Raw genomic sequence first — 18354 nt, 5'->3', positions numbered from 1 at the left:
GGAAGGCAGCCAAACTGCTTATACGTGGAATACAGCTGCACCATAAAGCCATTCTAGCTTTTTGGATGGATTATCATTCATAATGAAGTGGGGAAAGGCAGAAAAATGAAGGAAAGATATACCAAAGTAAACCGTATTTATCCTAGAAAATGTTTTGGGTTTTTTTTAAAACACTGGAAATCAGATTCCTAAGACAAAGCTTAATGGACAAAATGTTGACTGTAAATTAGTTTTCCTGTTACCATCACAGAAAATTAAATTCAAATTTCATTGTCACTTCACCTTATGCACAAAGGACTGTGAAAGCCAACAAGTAATGCTTCTTTCAAATTTCTCCCTGCCCATTAGTAAGTCAAACTTAATATACCCATGGATATCCTTGGAGCATGAATCAATAAGGTAAACCTTCTCAGCTGATCTCTGGCAAGAGCAGTGACCTCTAAGGATTTCAATAAACCATCTACCAAAACCAAGATACAAATAATCAGGTTGAAAGCACAAAAACAACATTTAGAGTACAAAGTAGTTAAAATTCACATGAAGCTGATAACACAGCAAAACCATGGGATATTCCTCCACTGTTGCAGTGGGCAATGCCAAAAAAGCACTAGTTCTTACTACACAGTCTCCCCCTCAGAGTTAACCCTCCATGTGCAGTAAACAACCACACAACAAAGCTCAGCAAAAATAAATAATTCTCACTATAAAACAGATCACCAGATTTAAGCCTGAGCATATGGGTAAGGATTTTTAGGGACCTTCAGATCCATTCCTAACCTTAGGCTGTGTAAAATATTACCTCAGTCAGCTATCAGTTATGTAGACAAAAAGGGGAAACTCCTGTAATCATTTTATACAATTCATCCAGCCTTCACTCTGCATTTTTAAGGCACTGACATTTACAGTGGAAAAGTACAACAAGGCCTAAGAAAGGCCCTTACCTATATATGCACATATGTATGTACATACACACCTAGGCATCATGGGTTCAGAGGCCACAGTGCTGCTTGCTGCCATGAACAGTTCCTGCAAATTCATGTGATTGTTCTTGGCAACACTACAGCTGGAAATGCGTGCAGGGCTGGGAGCATGTGGTAAACCACTCTGTTCACAAAGCATGACGTAGTGCTGTGTTATTCTGACCCACCCTACCTCTGTTTTTCTGAGATGTGCCACGCATATTTACAGTACTTAACATCAAATATAAAATAAAAACAGCAGTTTGTAACAGTGTTTTACAAACATATTCCCCATCTCTATGCCCGGTGAATATCCAAACTGGCATCTGTAATAGCTCTTGTGTGCAGTGAATGCTGCAGGTCTGTGGTTCCATCTTCCAAGTTCAATCTGCACAAGACCTCCAGGTGTCCTGAGCACTGGGCATTTCTGGTTTCTGCATTTAAAGGATGAAGTGGACATAGAAAAGGTACATACACAGGCAACTGCTATGTTTAAGGGGACAGAGGAGCTGCTTTACCAAGAGAAACTGAAAAGTCCATGAGTCTTCAGCTTAAAAAGGACACATCTGATGGGAAATATGATCAAAGTTTACAAAATTATGAAGTCTGTGGACTGATGCCTTAGGTTTTACCTTTTATATTTTTCAAATTCTGTACTGCTTAGTGTGTTAACTCTGAAGTTTCTTGTAGCCTGTTAATTTCTGCTCTCTCCTGCTAGGTGGACATAACAAAGCCTCTCCAGGCCTGCTCTCCAAGGACACCCAGACCGTCTTAGGCTCAGAAAGTATAAACCAAAAAGCCTCTAAAGGGGGGCAAGCTGAGGGGAATTACATCATTAAACTGAAGCTTTAATTGGAGAATTAACCCTGATATGCAAATGAACCAGACCTATAAAAGTGTAAAGAACTCGTGGCCTGTTGTCCATCTTGGCAATAGCCTCTGGCTCCCCAGGGGTACCTTTGAAGGCCTTTCAAGTAAAAACCTACCTTTATTCCCTTACTCCTGTCTAGTCTCTGTTTTTAGGTGGCCTCTCAAGGCATCAGGACAAGGTTGAACTTGAATCAGAACTGTTTTTAACTAAATTCAGTATTATTAGCATTCAGTGAAACTAGAAGGAAATTAAATTAATAAAAGAAGATACAGTTCTAGTGAGATGGTAGTGAATTTCTGGAATTTGTTGCCACAATAATGACCTGGAACATCTGCCACAGGCAGACAGTATCAGCAGGTTCAAAAGGGGATTAGACAAATCCAGGGACAACAGATCCATAAACAAACAGTACAGGGAACAGGCAAAGATGCTCCTCCTAACACCTCCAATACAAGAGTGGTGGATGCAGGAATGTGCCAGGGAGCAGACTGCAGACAGGGGCCAGGCTCCAGTGTGCTCCCCAATCATCTTCTGGGTGCTGATGAGGAAGAATCCAGGGCCAGATATGAACATTGGTGTGACCATCCTTTTATGCCTGATTCCTAGGTGACTACTAGTTTCAGGGACTTAACTTGGAATTGATTTCCACAGTGTGCATTACGTCGCAGCTCTGAGTGCTCTAACAGGCTCTGGTAATGAATGGGCATCCAATAAAGGCAGCAGCCAAAATGCATGAAGCCTACTGAACAGGAAGGCTGTAAACATTCTCTTCCTTCACCCTGCCCCAGGGGAATTGCTTCCCTGGCACATAAGCACTATTTTATAGAATCATATATTTGTAGTTATTTATTTCACTTTTCACAGCATTAAGAATCCTGGCAAACTCCCTTCATGGATCAACCTGGCAGGCTCTTCAAACCTCTTTTACCTCTTCAAACCTGCTTTTACCCTAAGAATCCCAGTTCACCCAATTCTCCAGCAAGGCTGGGTTTTTTTACTCTGCACAGAGACCAGCTTACAATGCAGCAGCCTGGTGAAAGTTCAGCACTACCCTTGAGCAGCCCACATGACAGCCCAGCTTCATGGGAACACATGTTCTCCATGGCACAGCAAGCAGCATCAGGATGACGTTGGAAACATTAATTACAAACATGCCTGCCAGGCCTGGAGCTCACATGCTCTGAACAAAAAGAGCAGAAGGGCATTGAGATGGGACTTCAGCAGATGTCAGAGGATGGGGAGGGGTAGCTCTCTTGCTGACTCCACATCACTGTTGCTTTTCTACTGTAATGATTATCTGTCATGCAAAGCCTTTGTAGGTGCACTGTATGAACCCAGCATCTTCCATCCTTTAAAGGAACTACTTTATGTTTAGTGGTTATCTAGTGATGACTGACACGAGTGGCAGGAAGAATTGAGTTGGCTCTTCTCTTATTCTATCTTTCACCTGCATCTAATTTTTCAGCACACTGTTAGGGGCACAGAAGTAGGTCAGCAGGACTCCAGATGACTGCAAAAGACCAAGTCAAGTTAAATACTGGCCAGGGGGGAATCACCTTTGAGTCTTACTTCTTGTTTTTTGATCTTGAAACTTCAGCTCCACATGTCATTTGGTCACATGAACATTCATGTGAAACACTGATCATGATGACGAACTTTACTGCCAAATCCAGCAAGATTCTGAGCCTCAGGAAAGGATGAGACAGACTTCTGAGTCACCAAAAAGAGGATGATCTATGAAAGTTGAAAACTCTGATTCATCCTCGTCTGAGGCATCTTAAACCTCCGTGGTTTAGTGGATAACAGCTTTTTTTCATGGGTTATGATAAAAATTAATAAATAAACATCTCATTTTAGGGAATAGAGAAGGTTATTTAAAGTGGAGCCAGCAGCTGTTGTGTGGGAACATTCCTTAAACCAGGACAGAGTCCTGCCCTGAAGTAAGGAAAGTCTGTAACTTGCTACATGGCTAAAACATCTCTCAGGCAGCTCAATTCCACTTATAAAGACAGTAAGATTTTTTTGTCAAGAAATCTGGCACTTGCAGTACCAATCCAAGGTCAAGTCCCTTTCCTTTACTGTGTCCTTGGTCACACAAGTGCACCTTCCCTGGTATCACACTGGCAAAAAGTGACAAGAATTAGACCATTCCCTTCAGGAGCAATTTAAGATACAAACACGTTTTGTAATTAGCCCCTTAGAATCCTTGGACATCGGGAAAATGCCAATTACTTCCTTGGGATTACTCCTGACTTACACTAAGAAGTCAAGGCCTACTATAGCTTCATATTGTCAGTAAAATATTAGCAAACTACTACAAGAGAATAAAGTGAGAAGAGGGGAGAGGGCGTATGTTTACATTTCAAAGCTTTTTTACTCTGCTCCAGGCAGGAAAACATCAGTGTTTCCAAAATACATCCACAGGAGGTCTCTGTACCAAACACAATTGTTCTTAGGTTAGTTTTATCCTACCTAGTAAGTGAGGCAGAACAACAAAGAGGCTTTCCACTGCCTCTCCCATTACTGCTGCTGTAGCCTCTCTCTGCTACCACCACCACCACCACCCTGTGCAGGTCCCATCCTCTTGGTGTGTCTACACAGCAAAAAATTGGATTCCACAGGGCCACCTCCACACAGGCTTTGGAATCACCAGCTGAAGAAGTTACAGCAGACTCCATCAGAGAGAGCAGCAAGGGTACAAGCCTCCTTAGGGACCTGGACACGGACCAACCACCTGCTACCTGAATGGAATAAGCCCACGCTCCTCTGTCTTTACTGATGTTACTACCTGCATTGACTACAATAAGGATTATGGAGGCACCCACCAACCACAAAACATCAGCCCAGCCTGTCCAGGGAACCAGCACCACACGTGCTTCTGCTTGCCTAAAAAATCCTGCCCCAACTGGCACCTTCCTCCACCAGCAGACCCCTGGCAGAACTGCTGCTTTTAGAAATTCCATCATATGGAAAGTTTCCACATCTGCCTGAAGAAGTGGTGACTCACTGCTGTCATCATCATCGATAGCTGAAACCTTCTGTGCTCTGCTTGGGATGGGGGGGGGAAAGAAAGCAAGAAAGACTAGACAGTTTTTCCCCTCTTTGCTCCTCCCATCTGCTGTTTCTGCATCTCAGCCCACTGCATGCATGTCTCCCAAACGTTTTGCACAGGGTTTTCATACAACACCACTGGCAAGAAAGTAATCTTAAAAGCAACATAGAAACATGACAAATAAGGCTGTGAGCCATCTGATGAGGGAGCTACTTTTTTTTGCTCCGTGTTTACAGGGTACGCCGAGTTCACACTGGACTCCCGTGTGCCAACACAGTTCACGTATAACAGCTGGTAACCCAAAAATGCCAGCCAAGGGCAAGGCTTTTAACTTGTTTTTTCCAACTTGAGTCAAGTGCAAGGAGATCACACCCCTTAAGAAACAGGACAAGGAACTTCTTCCCTTCAGAGCTACTACCCTCCTGCACCATATAAAGGCTGTCACCAATTACTCTTCCCATCCCACAGCTCCTTCAGTCACTTATTTCTGTTCCCAGAGTGTATCTTCCAGACAGAATCAAAAGTGATTTACATCTCAGCAAGAAGCCCACATCCTTCCAGGCACCACTGGCTCTGTTCCCTTTGTTCAAACAAAAGATTTTCCCCAAAAACTGCAAGGAGAAAGGGGCTCTCTAGCTGTTTTCTTCTGTGGTTTGCTCACAGCAGTCTCTTGCTGGAAGCGTCCAGGGCTCATGCTGACGCTGCTCCAGTTGGAAATACAGGCAGAAGACATTTCCTGATGATTTAGCACACACTGTCTGCATGGATATGAGCAGTGGTAAGCAGTTTAGTAGTGCTCCACTCCACAGACTCTTTCAAATGTGCTGCCCCAAAAATGCTCCAATGATAAAACTCTGCCACAAAAACGGCTGGGAAGTTTCCTGATACTTCCTTTTTCCAGCATCAGGATATGTGTTTCTGTGTTAAAATTAAAGCAATTTTGTTTAACTCACAATTTTCTCCTGGCCTGTCTCTATGCCCAATAAGGTCATAAACTCTCAGAGGAAGGTACATGTGTGTGTATATATATTTATTTATGTGTGTGTAGATATATATATACACACACACACACGTATCTATATATTTACACTCTTCAAATACCCTTGTTTTGGCCTTGAAAGTTGCCTGTGGATGCTGCAGGAAAATAAATAACGAACTTGTTTAGATCACTGACCTAAATCTGGTCTGGGTTGTGGCAAATCTCCCTGCTCCTTACAGCCAGGGGAGGCAAGAGAATTAATGTCACTCAAGGCTAAAACACTTTACAAAAGATAGCATAATCCCAGGCTGACCACATCATATGCTTCCACATCCTGCCAGTCCCTACATCCTACAAAAGCTTCCAAAGAACAAACAAATACCAAAAGAAACAGGGCTAGCTAACTATGAGAGTCTTAAATATTCGTGTTCTCTGAGCTCATGCCAGATGCTGTCTCCCTTTACAAGAGGTGTCTTGGAAACAGAGAAGGTACATACCAGGGGAATGCCATGTGCTAAAATGCAAAAGCTGTAAGCACAGCCTGATTTAGCTTAATGAGATAGAAGAAATTAACACCATCCTCCTCGAATCCCTTCTGGACACAGATCAGACATCAGCACAGAGCAGCCCTTAGTTCAGCATTCCCTGGGTCAGAGGGGAAGGGCACTAGCAAGGAAACAATAAACTCCTCTTCCCTGTGAGACTGAGCTGAACACATCAACGCTGAATTTACACTAATTTCTCTCTGTTGTTCCTATAGCAGAGTACTTCTTGGCAATTCACAGGAAGCTTCTCCAGCCCCTCTGCACCTGAAGTGTTAAGCTGATGCCTCACACACAGATCTCTTCATGCAGCACAAAGACTGGTTATTGATAGAGCAAGAGTAACCTGAAGGTTGGGGAGGACACTCTCCCTGCAATACCAAGATAACACACAAATACTGGTATGGCTTCTGTAAGCAAGAGCAAACTGTAGGCAGACACTACTGTTTGCTTTTTCCCAGCTTGTTTCCTGCTGGATCTCAGAGAGATCAAATCACTATGCCCAGTAACAGCTACAGTCTTTTTGTTCCAGGGAAAAAATATATTAGTTTTATGGTGCCAAATTCTGGTTTGGGAAATTACCACCTACAAACTTCCTCATAATGACAGCAAGAGTACAACTCCCTCCCTTGGCTCAACTAGCATGGGCAGCACTTCTTTGTGCTGCTTGACAAGAGGCACCTTTCAGCACTGAAAGGTCAATATTTAAAAAATTTATTATTAAGCCCCCACTGTCGGTGAAAAAAAAATAATCAGAGATCAGAAATGTAGTGATAAATCAGAATATATGCTTTACAAAATAATGTATTTGCCAGATCCAAATTAATTATGACAGGGATTCAAACTAGATGGAACTCACCAAAGCACAAATTGTAACTGCAAGACGCATTTGGTTCTTGTTAGAAAGGACAAGAGGAAATGGCCTCAAGTTGCACCATGGTAGGTTTAGACTGGAAATTAGAATAAAATTTCTTCCCCAACAGGGTTTCAAGCACTGGCACAGGCTGTCCAGGGATGTGGTTGTCGGCGGTTTTTAAGACTTGTAGATGTGGTACTTAGGGACACAGTTTAGTGGTGGAATTGGCAGTGCTTAGTTAATGGTTGGACTCAATGATCTTAAAACATCTTTTCCAAACTAAACGATTCCACGATTCTGAAGACTTAAGCAGCACCTACCAGTTTGTCTATCCCATAAATATTTGTCCTTGCAAGCTAAGGTGCAAAACTTCACAAGCAGCCTTCCATTTCCACACATTCAGATTACCTGACCATATAATCAGGAGAGTACAACCCTCTGGTATAAAGAAAAGCCTTAGGGCAGTGGGTTTCTCCAATTCTTCTGATTAGAAGACTGCATTTGGTGTTATATTGCACTCTGCCCAGCTCACTATCCCAAGAAATATCAGCTAGACTTCCAGCACCACTCCTCACAGACACATTTGGGGCCTCTGCCTTCATTTGGAATCCACTGTCTGAAGGGACTACAAGGCATGCTGGAGTGAAAAGATGCTTCTTTTGAGGCTTACAGGTGGATTGAGAGCTATAATTTTCTCCCAGGTTTTCTTCTTGAAGCTTCACACGACTTCTTTTTTCAAAGGAGGATTTAATTCTCTGGAAATACTAGCCAAAAATCTTGTAGTTAAGTACTATTTAGAAATCTGTGGAAAGCCAGATATAAAGAAAGATCTTGGCATTCTGATTTGGAAAGCATATGACAAGGAAACATGCTCTCTGCTCACCTGGCATGCCTTTTTTCTTCCTAGTGCCTCAAACACCAGTATTTTTGTGAAAACACAGCAGAGCAGAAAAGCATTCAGGATATCAACACAAAAACAAGCATGCTGATTAGTTTAGCCTGATGATTTTGTTCCAGAATTGGAAGTCCTTTTTAACCTTCTCTTCCTTTTAAGAGTGAAAAAACTGTCCTCACAGTCCTTCTCAAATAAACATCCAGTATGGAGCAAGGCCTTCCTCCCCAGCCTTTGGCAGCAGTGCTCTAAGTCTTGCAGAGCTCTGATCTCTCCAGATTATCAGTTCTCTTGGCCATCTGGCAAATGGCAGGCCCAAAGAATCCTGTTCTTTCCTGTATTTCTACATCCAAAAATTGGAAGGGAATCCTCCTTTCAGTTTGAAGTGGTATCTATGTACAGTGATTACTGTTTGCCTTCTGATGTTGAACTGCACTACAAGAACACAATTCCACTACAGTCAGTAAGAGAAGATCTACAGCAGGGAAACAAGCAGTTATAACCCTGGAAGAGCTAGGTGTTAGGAGATTTGCTCACTGGCATCACCCTTCATCAGTTCTTTTGACCTAATTAATGCTACTGACTTTTGTATAGGGCCTAAATTCTTGAGCAGATTTTATTTCATTCTGTCCATAATACTATTTACCCAGTGTCTTTTTTTTAAGTGAAAGAGAACATCAGAAGTCAACATTTTCAGGACTGGTCACCAATTCTGATGATTCTGAATCTTAGAGTTGACCACGGAACCCTGCAGCACAGTTGCTTTGGGAGTTCTGAGTGATGAAATGACTGCACAGGCTAAGCAATCATCAAAATCAGGCCCAAAGGATCCCTCTTCTTCCTTACTATTCCCTTCAAAGGGAATGCTACTGCCAGTGGAGCTTAGCTTTTCTTGATCACCACAAATGCCACAAAGCCACCTGGGGATCTGCAACTTCCTCCAGGTGTCAAGTACCCAGATGTCTCATTGATGGGCAGCATTTTCTAAGTGTAATGATCAACAGACAGACAAACAGCATCACTGTGCAAAGCCAGTCTGTACATAATGAACCACTGACCTCCAGACATATTCTGGCTTCAAGACCACATCTCCCTTTTTTACTAATGACAGTGAAGCCACCCTGTATTACTGTCAGTGATGTATGACACAGCACATCCTCTCTGAATCTCCAGGGTCCTAAATGACTCAACCACTTTAGTTTGTAAGTGCAGAGACACTTTTTATGACTATATTTAGTTTTAGAGAGGGTCTGGAAAAGTGATATCACCACTAGAATGAGGAAGTATTTATCCCCCGACTGGGAACACATGATGATGACGTAAAGGTACTATTTGGAGAGCTCTATTTATATGGTTGTTTCCTGAATCTTAACATGACTCAGAAAATATCGGGATGTAACATGGTGCCACTGCCATAGTCTGTGGGAATCACTACCAAAGTTTTGCAAAAGCTTTGGCAAAACAAACAGCAAGTTACCATGGCTCTGCAAAGCCATGGATATGGAAAGCCATCAGGAATGGATACTGAAATGTAATGACTTGACCAGTTTATTACCAATGGATTTAAATATTTTAAATTATAAACCAGTGACAAAATTAAGTGTGAAATAGCCAACAACTGCAGCATAATAAATATGCAAGGACAGTTAGTGTAGAGTGAAATTTGATTTCACTAATTACTGCTTGTTGCAATTATTCTGCTTTTCCGGATCAATAACTATTTTCCCAAAGCAAATTGCTCCTGCTTCTTGACAGGTCAGGAATTTCTGTGATAAGCAGTTGATTAAAAATATTTTCTGTAAGGTTTACAAAGGCAGAGGAGATGCAGCTGCTGAAAAAGCTCCCAGAAGCAAGTCTTGTGAATTTAGACTGAATGTTTCCTGAAAGGACCACAAACCTTTCTTCTCAGAAAAGAGAACATTTCTCCATTAAAGAGAAAGGGAAGTAGTTGAATGCCTTTCTTTTTATCTTCAAAAACCAAATTAGAACACAACTCTCTGGGAGAACATAGCCAGAAGCCCCACGAGTACAACCAATCTGATATAGCAGGCTGAGGAAGAACAGGGCAAAGGTTATTAGAAAGAGGAAGGAAAATAAGAATGAAATTGTCATACCTTACAAGTGCCAGTGATTGCACTGAATTACACCAAGCCAAACAGAACAGCAGTAAGGCAACCAGGCACCAGCATTACTTGCTTGGTACTAATACACTCAACAGATCTTGATCACTCTTGCTAAGTCAAGGCAAAACCCAGTAGAAAATGCAGGTTCATCTAAGATGAGAGTCTCCTTGTGCAAAACATCCTGTTTCTGCTCCAGCCTTTCTGGAACTCAACCATATCTGCAGCAACTTGGACTACACCAGATACTGCACTGCTGTGTGTACCAGCACAGGGATCAAGCAGAGTACAAACTGCTATCCCACCAAAATGGCAGGAGCTTTACACCTGCTTTGCATGAAACAGACAGAACAGTGAATTCATGCCATATTTATAGCTTATATTTGACTAACAGATTATTCATTTCTTGGGAAGTTTAATATTTAATGAAATCACATGGTAACAAACAGTGCTACATTGCTTGGTTCTTGAGGGCAGAAATTCCAATTGATTGCAGCTGAAATCTTTCAGAGAATCAGAAAAAAATTGCTCTTTTCCCTAACTGAGCAGTAGTGCAGGCACTGAGCAATCAATCACTGCATAAGGTTCTTGTCTCATTACTCTCACACACGATGTTAATTCAATTGTTTGCCAAGATTAGAGTACTAATGTAACCACTGATTGCTGATATTCCTTATCACACAAACACTACAGCAGTATTAATCATATAGCATTCAGCATCACTAATGTAAGCTTACAATACTAGAACAGTACAAATACAATTGCTCATATTGTCTCTCAGGACACATAAAAGCTGTAATTTTATGACTCTGTCCAAACCTTATTTCTCCTGCTTTACTCATGCTCTCCTCAACACTCTCTCTCCCATGTTCTGTGGTCCTGTTACATGCAGTACTCTGACTGGCTCTTCTTTTCTACCTCTGCATCTTATCCCTGGAAAATTTTATCTGCAGTTTCAACTGTATCCAAACTGATGACACACTAATGCATCACTACTTCCAGAATACTCCCTTTCAGCACTCAGTAAATGCTTGGCCTGTCTTTTGGACAGCACATCCACAATATCTAGCCTTTAGCTCAAGCACAACACAGTAAAAGGGAATGCTTATTTTGCCTCCTCTTGCCTGAGGACAACACAGCTCACCCCTGCACCATTAGCTGTCAGCTTGGATATGCACTGCATTTATGTCTACAGATCCGGATTACATTGAAGCTCTTGCTGAGACAGAGCTTATCCTAACAGCCTCTCCTGATTTACTCAATTCTGCAGGAGGATACTTTTCTTCCAGACCAGAAACTCTGGTCTGCCTCTCTGCAGTTCCACTTGAAAAGGTTAAGCTAAATAGAAAAATGGGTCTGTTGTTCCCAAACGGAGCAACCTGCAAGCAGTGTAGTTAGTAACAGAAAACTCACTTTATTTACATCTTATTTTATCCTATGTTAACACAGAGGGGTAGACAGCACATCCTGAATGTATTTTTTACAAAGTGTGTGTACAGTTTCTCCTTTCTCAGGCATCCGGTACCAAACATCTCAGCAGCTCCAACATCATTTCCTCCAGTCCTGATAAGGAGAAGCTCGTCCTCTTCCACCCAAACGGCTTTGGCAAATATCACAGCCCAAACCTGTCACTACCACGAGCTCTCTCTGAGAGATGCATTCTTGCATCAAACTTATGTTTGGTTTCAAGCCTTTCCATCTCTTACCCTCACCCTATCATTCCTCACTCACTACTGAGCCATTGATTCCTGCTTCTGATCACTCCATGAAGTCTTCCACTGTCACCCAAATATCCAATTTGCCAGCATTTTTTCATGCTTTCCTTCATCCTGCCTTTCCTGTTGCTAGTGCTTCTCTCCTCCATTTTTCTTTCTGTGTCAACTTTTCTGTGTCAGAACTGACATGTGGCTTCAGAAAAATATTATGCCCTTGTCTTTTCTGCACTCCCCTATGTACCATCTATATTGATTTCTGTTAAGATGGAAAGCTCATCGGGTAGAACCAGCTTTCTGCTGATGATACAGTGTCTAGCACAGTACAGCCTTGCTCATGTGCCAGATATGCCCTATGGTATTATAATGTGTAAAATGACAACATGTTGTAAGTGCCCTGTAATTAAATGATAACTCAGTGCAGATCTAATATATAGTCACATGCACCTTCACTTGTTCTGGATACAACTACTCTGTGTACCAAAACAGTCAAGTGGTAGAAGTGAGTGAAAAAAATATACCACTACGTCTGCTACTGGAATGTAAATCTGAAATCTTAAAGTAATGTAAGTATTTTAGAGAAGGAGTATCCTATTTTAGTTTAGCAGCCACCCACAGAATTGAGAAACAATTGGTCTAAATCCTTGAGTAATTCTTAAAATGTTTCCCAAGTACTCAAAGATTCTCCAGTTTGTCTGTTGTAGAAACAGTTTTATCTGTATCATGCTTTATTTTAGGATAGCCTATTCCACTCCTCTTAAAGGAAGAGACTACACTGGTGTAAACCACCTTTATAACTAGACAGCTGCAGCAGTACTGCTTCTGTTCATATTTCAGGTTTCATCATAGCTTAACACATGAAAGCCAAGCCTGAGTTTAGCCCGTTCAGTCAAACTCATACACAGTATCATCATATGGAATCACCACCCTGAATGAGGACAATCAAAAAAGCCTACATGGATATTCCTACCTTTAATCTACCTCAAGTTCTGTCCCCATTTTGAAGGTGAGCTGTTGTAACACATTCTGGAGTCATAGAACAGTTAGAGTTGTGAATTGTTCCATGACTCTAGTTCCAACCTCTCTGCCATGGGCAGGTTACACCTTCCACTACATCAGGTTGCTCAAAGCCCCATCCAATCTGGCCCTTGAACACTTCAAGGGATGAAGCATCCACAAGTTTTCTGGGTAACCTGTTCCAGTACTTCATCACCCTCACAGTAAAGAATTTCTTCTTAATATCTAATCTAAACCCATGTTCTTTCAGTTTAAATCACTACCCCTTGTTCTATCACTACATGCCCTTATAAGAAGTCCCCCTCCAAGTCATGGGAGTCACGCTTGCTGTTTTCTTTACACCAGTGGAGAAAATCTTTCCACTGCTCTCCAAGCTCATATCTACACTGCAAGCACAATACGACTGCTGCACGTGCTGACACACTTGAGTGAGTTTTTCTCTAGCAGCAATGAAATCCCAGCACATGGACTTTCACAAACCACAGGATGCCTGGTGACTTTGCACAGGGTGTGCTGATGTCTGTACTACTGCAGCTTCACTGCTGCTGATCATCAGCCTGGCTAGGCTAGGGCATGCAGGGTACCAACAAGACATCTTTGTATCTGGGGACAGTTTTGAGTTGCCAGGACAGAAAAATACTCTCACCCTGGTTTTGTTCTTGCTCCTGTTGTGCTTCCACCTTCCTTACTTGAGAGCTTAGGCCCTCAGCTGCAATGGTTTGGAATACTTGAGATGTGAGAGCCATTTCTCCTGCCTGAAAAAAAAATCTTGTCTTCTGTGTGTATTGAACGGATGGAACCACATTCATATGTGGTCAAACCTATGGTACAAGAAGGCCCTATAACAAGGCAATGGCACATGTCAAAAGCATATCCAATCACCAATGAGAACCTTTTGCTTGTCCAGACATACAAAGCAAGCACTGATGAACCAGCTCTGACTATGCGAGATATTTTTAATCCAGCCTTTTAGGTGACTTAGCAGGATTGGCAAAAGCCTGAAAGGCAAAAAGGGTCAGAAGGCAATTTTACTGCAGCGTCTGCTCAAAACTACATAAGCTCTCAGTTACACTTTTCTGGCATGCACCAGTGAAGTGGAAAGAGCTTTAGCATGGTTCACTGCCCAGAATGCAAAATTAAACTAAAGAACAGAAAGTCTGCTGAAATTTAGCATGTCCCTCTCACTCATTACGGCTCCCGTAACACTCGAAAACCCCACAAAACAACAAAAACAACAACAAAAATCCCAACCCACAATGCAAATGTTCACGTGCTTGAAGGCTTAGAGCTTTTCCCAAACTTCACCAGTTCACCGGATAAAAGATACTGTACCTTTCTATACACCTTAGATCACCTTTAAGCACCATGACTGTACACTGCCAATAAAACAAAACATTTTCAGTAAAACAGCTTAAAATTTACTCAAAAGCTGCATGCAATTCTTAAAGGGTGATGCTCCTCCTTTTTGTATACTCATTTGTATTTTCTAAAGAAAGGTCACAAAGTTACTACTTTGTTACAAAAACGCTTTTTCTGTGAGATAAATTAGCCATATTGTACTTTAGAATCACTCCTCTGGTTTAGCATGAAGCCCTTAGGAACGCATGTGTGAAATGAAACTGCCAATACACATGTTATTAAGCATCTAATTCCTGTGTTTAACCCGGAAATATTAAGCATTTATTTGCTCAAGTTCATTAGAATGTGGGAGACACCACACATGTGACAAAATTTCATCCACTGTACAAAGACAAGCTGGATCTCATAATGCCACTTGATCTAAGCAATAGCAGAAAGGGCAATAAACACTGAGATGATCTAAAACTGAACTGGGGGAAAAAAAAAGGGCTCTGCCAAAGTCTTTCATGTGTCTCCTGGAGGGCAAAGACAGCAGCAGAAGTGGGAAGGCTTTACTTGTTCAGGCTACAAGCACTGAATGATGACCTTGTCCCTATAGCGAAAGTTCAGCCAACTGACTGAGTTAAGCTTGCAATGCTCACTGAAAAACAGATTCCCTATAAATTGGAACATATTATCAGATGCCAACAGAACAATCCCCTTCAGACATAACAAAGTGATTCTTAGGAGGTCACTTCACTACACTCCCTTAAGTTTAAAAACACTTTAAAATATTTATATACCTATTACAGGAGCATTCTAAAGCATTTTTGTAATAGGAGGAAGTACAGTAGCACAAATAAGATTCATATCCTCATATTCTACCAGTGAAATCATTGGGTATTTTATGCAAAAACTTCCAGTAAGCAAGGCATCTAATAATAAAAAATCCAATTACAAGCTGCCCTACAGAGCTCAATGGTGGGACTGGTGGAGACTTTGGCTTCAAACAGTGATCACAAATTTCACATTTTATCTTTTGCTACGGTACCCCAGTAGAGGCTCAGCAGAAGGCAATGATAGCACATCTGTCTCTGACAAGAAATGCTCCTGGAGCTCTCCACAGGAAGAAGGCATGCTTGGGCATCAAAAGGCTGCTTAGGGTTTCATAAAGTGCGGAGGGCTTAAACTTGCAAACCTAAATTGCCAAAGTCAAAGGTGCAGCCACACCATTTTATCAAATGCACGTAAGACCTGGGTTACTCTGACTACCTCAACTTTTGTGGCACTTTCACATAAGACTTTTGACAAATCACTTGTCTATGAAGAACCATCCACATAAGCTCAAAACACTGTTGCGTTTTTTCTCCTAGTTTTGATCTTCCTGTGTTATTTATCTCCTGGCCATTGTGCAGCCTGTTATTAGTATTTCTTCATTAGGTTAACATGCAGTTGTTAGTGATTATTTCACAGCAATCATCATGAACAGCAGCAGGATCCTGCCATGCACATCTGTACCTCTGTCAAGCACCCTGTCAGGACCTTTTCTGAAAGGCCAAACACTTTCTTCAGCTGTGTTTGCAGTGGCATTTACTCCCACTCTTCAAGTCAGGAGTGAATCTAAGACTACACACCCTGAGAAATAAATCTATACAAATACCAAAATTGCTTACAACAGAGCAATAGTCACTTTTTCAGCCCAAATGTGGATAATACACACATCTCTCAAGCTCCAGAGTCACATAAATTGGAAGAACTATGATAAAAACTGGAAGGAAAATAATTCTGCTATCCCCCCACCACTGCCTCTAGTTTGTAATTCAACCCAGCTCACAAAGCAAATCCAGGAGTATCCCTTATTTTACAATAATATGCTAATTAGCACAGTAATATCCTATTACCCCTGCCTCAGCACAATTTTAATTATACTGTAACCTAAGCAGACGTGACTAAACACCTAAATGTGTGTATCCCACTAATGGAAGTGTTTGAGGCCAGGTAGGTGTTTTGAGCAAACTGATATAGTGGAATGCGTCCCTGCCATGGCAGGAGGGTTGGACTAGCTGATCTTTAAAGGTCCATTCCAACCCAAACCATTCTGTGATTCTACAAAATAGGTGCACCTTTCCACATGTTGATGCTTACATGGCAAAATCCTACTGCAGACAGAGCAAATTTGTATGGTAACATAGAGAGGTAAAATCATACAAGGTAAAAACCGGAAAACCTAGCAATGTTCCAGGTAAGTCTGAGAACTTAACTATGAAGTTTTCAGTTCTGTGCTCTTTATTTTAAATGCTAGTATTGTTTTCTGGCCCGACATTTCCATGCTGGGGTCCACGTCAGTCCTCAAGATTAAAAAAAAAAAAAAAAAAAAAGTGATTTATCTCAGAACAAAAGGTCACCTTTTACCACCTCATTAAAATGTAGGTATTTCCACCCCAAAACTCAGCTAGCTTGTTCCAAGGCAAATGCACTTCTGAAAATTAGGCTATTTTTTGTGATTCATCAAGTCCATTGTTTCCAAAAGTAAATAGCCATTATCCTTAATGATTCAAGTAATCACTCCCTTCCCTTAAATCAAGGTCTTTGAAGGTGATAGGGGAAAGGCTGCTTGGGTCAGATAGCCTCAGTGGGAAAGAGCAGCCAGCTTTTGTGCTGTTGTATTTGCAGGAAGACTTGCTCTTGTTTTTATTATAGATAGGTTTTGTTTTGTTTCCCAAAGAGAGGAATTATAGGAATTTAAGAAAGAATAAAGAATTACCATGACACCCTTAAACAGAGTAGGAAGGTTGCCACACAACTTCCACTAGCTGTTAAAATGTGATAAATGGCAGCCTAAAATTGGATAAGAAATCAGAGCTCAGGAAAACTAGTAAAGTTTAAGACATGCCCTGGGAGGGTTTCCAGATGTTAAAGTCTCTTGCTTTAGCTCCCTTCACATAGACAGACATTAAATTTCCCGCAGAGGGGTCCCAGTTCTTGCCAAAAAGCCATTTAGCAATGCAGACTCACACCTCTCACTGTCCCTGGTTTGACACATCTGTCTGCAGGAAAGTAACTGGTATTGGCCATGTGGTAAAGAGAGCTTTGTAACTCATAGAGTCACTTGTAAAACCAGCTCTCGAGAGAATTTATACTGTATTGACTTGAAAATGCAGATTATTTTTCCTCCCTTCAGTGCCTTTGAGTCACTCAAAGGTGATGTTAAAACCAGTAGGATTTAACAGCAGGAGAACTCAGCATTGGGTTCTCCACTCCCACTGAAGTCAGGGTCATGGAGTTGAGCACTACTGATTGCTTCTGAAAATCTCATCCAAAGGACCCAGTCCAAAGCAGGCTAATTCCCTGGACAACTAACTTATTTAGACTTGTACAGACTTTGGCTTCAGCCCAGGCTACATTAGCATCCCACAGAGTAATGTGTTTTAACAATTTACTATCCAACAGCTCTTAAAATTCTCAGCATCTCTGACTGAGCCACAATAAAACATGTTGTTATTTAACATTATTTTCATAGTGCCTATAGTACATTTGGGATTTTTTTTTCTGAGGAGCAGTGACTAAACCAAGCTGTTGCTTATTATGGACTACTTAAGAGACCGGTGTTGTCACTTACAAGGAGGGCTTGCAAGCACCAAACACACAAAATCATGAATTCTCACAGGCTTTACAAAAGCACAACTCAATTAATTCATGGAATACAGGCAATTCAGTTAATAAAAAGTAGGCACACATCACACCAGTTACCAAGAGCCTTGTGGCATGGCACGTTTCTCTCACAGGTTAGCAAGTGACTCTAACTCAGGAGCTACAGTCTACAAGAAAATATTGTACTAATATATATATTAGTATACAATAAATACTAATATTGTATTAAACTACAAACAAATGTCTGAAAGAGCTATAAGATGACCAACAACTGCATTATGTTATGTTTCTTGATGCTGGTGGAAGGTGTTCCAGGGAAGAATAACCAAAGCTTGGTTAGTGCTGGTACAATCTTGCTCTACTAA

At 41.4% G+C, this 18354-nt stretch overlaps 1 protein-coding gene across 2 annotated transcripts in view; it reads right to left on the bottom strand.

Moving 5' to 3' along the window:
- The window catches only part of GFOD1 (Gfo/Idh/MocA-like oxidoreductase domain containing 1), a 73877-nt gene that overhangs the window by 33907 nt on the left and 21616 nt on the right, over window positions 1-18354 (bottom strand). Inside the window, exon 1 of one of the 2 annotated variants that reach the window (XM_069008083.1) lies at window positions 10266-10417. The exons of the other annotated variant lie outside the window; for it this stretch is intronic. The gene's annotated coding sequence lies outside the window, so the exon portion shown is untranslated. Of the gene's footprint in view, window positions 1-10265; window positions 10418-18354 lie in introns of those variants that run through there. 2 annotated transcript variants of the gene reach the window in all.

Source organism: Aphelocoma coerulescens, chromosome 2 (assembly GCF_041296385.1).
Source record: "Aphelocoma coerulescens isolate FSJ_1873_10779 chromosome 2, UR_Acoe_1.0, whole genome shotgun sequence".
NCBI classification, from domain to species: domain Eukaryota; kingdom Metazoa; phylum Chordata; class Aves; order Passeriformes; family Corvidae; genus Aphelocoma; species Aphelocoma coerulescens.
Note: the sequence above shows the minus strand (reverse complement) of the source record. Positions and strands in the feature narration are given on the sequence as shown.